This window comes from Entelurus aequoreus, linkage group LG16 (assembly GCF_033978785.1).
Source record: "Entelurus aequoreus isolate RoL-2023_Sb linkage group LG16, RoL_Eaeq_v1.1, whole genome shotgun sequence".
Classification (NCBI taxonomy): Eukaryota; Metazoa; Chordata; class Actinopteri; order Syngnathiformes; family Syngnathidae; genus Entelurus; species Entelurus aequoreus.
Window position 1 is genome coordinate 11,345,162 of NC_084746.1, and position 2,992 is coordinate 11,348,153.

Consider the following 2,992-nt stretch of genomic DNA (forward strand, 5'->3'; position numbering starts at 1 on the left):
TGCACCTGTGCGAAGTTGACTCTCCGCTCACAACTGGGATCAACCCGGTTCTCGCCGTTGACGTAAAAGAGCCGTTCAAAAGACTCGACTCGTTCGCCAACGGCACACGTGTGGTACAGACACACTCCCACGCCTGTACGGGCACGTCGTGTCAGAAAAGTTGACTCTCCGCTCACAACTGGGATCAACCCGGTTCTCACCGTTGACGTACAAGAGCCGTTTAAGAAACTCGACTCGTTCGCCAACGGCACATGTGTGGTACAGAAACACTCCCACGCCGGTACGGGCACGTCGTGTCAGAAAAGTTGACTCTCCGCTCACAACTGGGATCAACCCTGTTCTCGTCGTTGATGTAAAAGAGCCATTCAAAAGACTCGATTCGTTCGGCAACGGCACATTTTGTGGTACAGAAACACTCCCACGCCTGTACGGGCACATCGTGTCAGAAAAGTTGACTCTCCGCTCACAACTGGGATCAACCCGGTTCTCGTCGTTGAATTAAAAGAGCCGTTCAAAATACTCGGTTCATTCGCCAACGGCACATTTTGTTGTACAGAAACACTCCCAAGCCTGTACGGGCACGACGTGTAAGAAAAGTTGACTCTGCTCTCACAACTGGGATCAACCCGGTTTTCGCCGCTGACGTAAAAGAGCCGCTCAAAGACTCGATTCGTTCGCCAACGGTACATGTGCTGTACAGAAACACTCCCACGCCTGTACGGGCACGTCGTGTCAGAAAAGTTGACTCTCCGCTCACAACTGCGATCAACCCGGTTCTCGTCTTTGACGTAAAAGAGCCGTTCAAAAGACTCGACTCGTTCGCCAACGGCACATTTTGTGGTACAGAAACACTCCCACGCCTGTATGGGCAAGTCGTGTCAGAAAAGTTGACTCTCCGCTCACAACTGCGATCAACCCGGTTCTCGTCGTTGAAATTAAAGAGCCGTTCAAAATACTCGGTTCATTCGCCAACGGCACATTTTGTCGTACAGAAACACTCCCACGCCTGTTCAGGCACGTCGTGTCAGAAAATTTGACTCTCCGCTCACAACTGGGATCAACCCGGTTTTCGCCGTTAACGTAAAAGAGACGTTCAAAAGACTCGACTCGTTCGCCAACGGCACATTTTGTGGTACAGAAACACTCCCACGCCTGTACGGGCACATCGTGTCAGAAAAGTTGACTCTCCGCTCACAACTGGGATCAACCCGGTTCTCGTCGTTGAATTAAAAGAGCCGTTCAAAATACTCGGTTCATTCGCCAACGGCACATTTTGTCGTACAGAAACACTCCCAAGCCTATACGGGCACGACGTGTAAGAAAAGTTGACTCTGCGCTCACAACTGGGATCAACCCGGTTTTCGCCGCTGACGTAAAAGAGCCGCTCAAAAGACTCGATTCGTTCGCCAACGGTACATGTGCTGTACAGAAACACTCCCACGCCTGTACGGGCACGTCGTGTCAGAAAAGTTGACTCTCCGCTCACAACTGCGATCAACCCGGTTCTCGTCTTTGACGTAAAAGAGCCGTTCAAAAGACTCGACTCGTTCGCCAACGGCACATTTTGTGGTACAGAAACACTCCCACGCCTGTATGGGCAAGTCGTGTCAGAAAAGTTGACTCTCCGCTCACAACTGCGATCAACCCGGTTCTCGTCGTTGAATTAAAAGAGCCGTTCAAAATACTCGGTTCATTCGCCAACGGCACATTTTGTCGTACAGAAACACTCCCACGCCTGTACAGGCACGTCGTGTCAGAAAATTTGACTCTCCGCTCACAACTGGGATCAACCCTGTTTTCGCCGTTAACGTAAAAGAGACGTTCAAAAGACTCGACTCGTTCGCCAACGGCACATTTTGTGGTACAGAAACACTCCCACGCCTGTACGGGCACGTCGTGTCAGAAAAGTTGACTCTCCGCTCACAACTGCGATCAACCCGGTTCTCATCGTTGAATTAAAAGAGCCATTCAAAATACTCGACTCGTTTGCCAACGGCACAATTTGTCTTACAGAAACACTCCCACGCCTGTACGGGCACGTCGTGTCAGAAAAGTTGACTCTCCGCTTACAACTGCGATCAACCCGGTTCTCGTCGTTGAATTAAAAGAGCCGTTCAAAATATTCGGTTCATTCGCCAACGGCACATTTTGTGGTACAGAAACACTTCCACGCCTGTACGGGCACGTCGTGTCAGAAAAGTTGACTCTCCGCTCACAACTGGGATCAACCCGGTTCTCGTCGTTGACGTAAAAGAGCCGTTCAAAAGACTCGATTCGTTCGCCAACGGCACATTTTGTGGTACAGAAACACTCCCACGCCTGTACGGGCATGTCGTGTCAGAAAAGTTGACTCTCCCCTCACAACTGCGATTAACCCGTTTCTCGTCGTTGACGTAAGAGAGCCGTTCAAAAGACTCGACTCGTTCGCCAACGGCACATGTGTGGTACAGAAACACTCCCACACGTGTCAGAAAAGTTGACTCTCCGCTCACAACTGGGATCAACCCGGTTCACGTCGTTGAATTAAAAGAGCCGTTCAAAAGACTTGAATCGTTCGCCAACGGTACATGTGCTATACAGAAACACTCCCACACCTGTATGGGCAAGTCGTGTCAGAAAAGTTGACTCTCCTCTCACAACTGGGATCAACCCGGTTCTCGCCGTTGACGTAAAAGAGCCGTTTAAAAGACTCGACTCGTTCGCCAATGGCACATGTGTGGTACAGAAACACTCCCACACGTGTCAGAAAAGTTGACTCTCCGCTCACAACTGGGATCAACCCGGTTCTCGTCTTTGACGTAAAAGAGCCGTTCAAAAGACTTGACTTGTTCGCCAACGGCACACGTGTGGTACAGAAACACTCCCACGCCTGTACGGGCACGTCGTGTCAGAAAAGTTGACTCTCCGCTCACAACTGGGATCAACTCGGTTCTCGTCGTTGACGTAAAAGAGCCGTTCAAAAGACTCGATTCGTTTGCCAATGGCACATTTT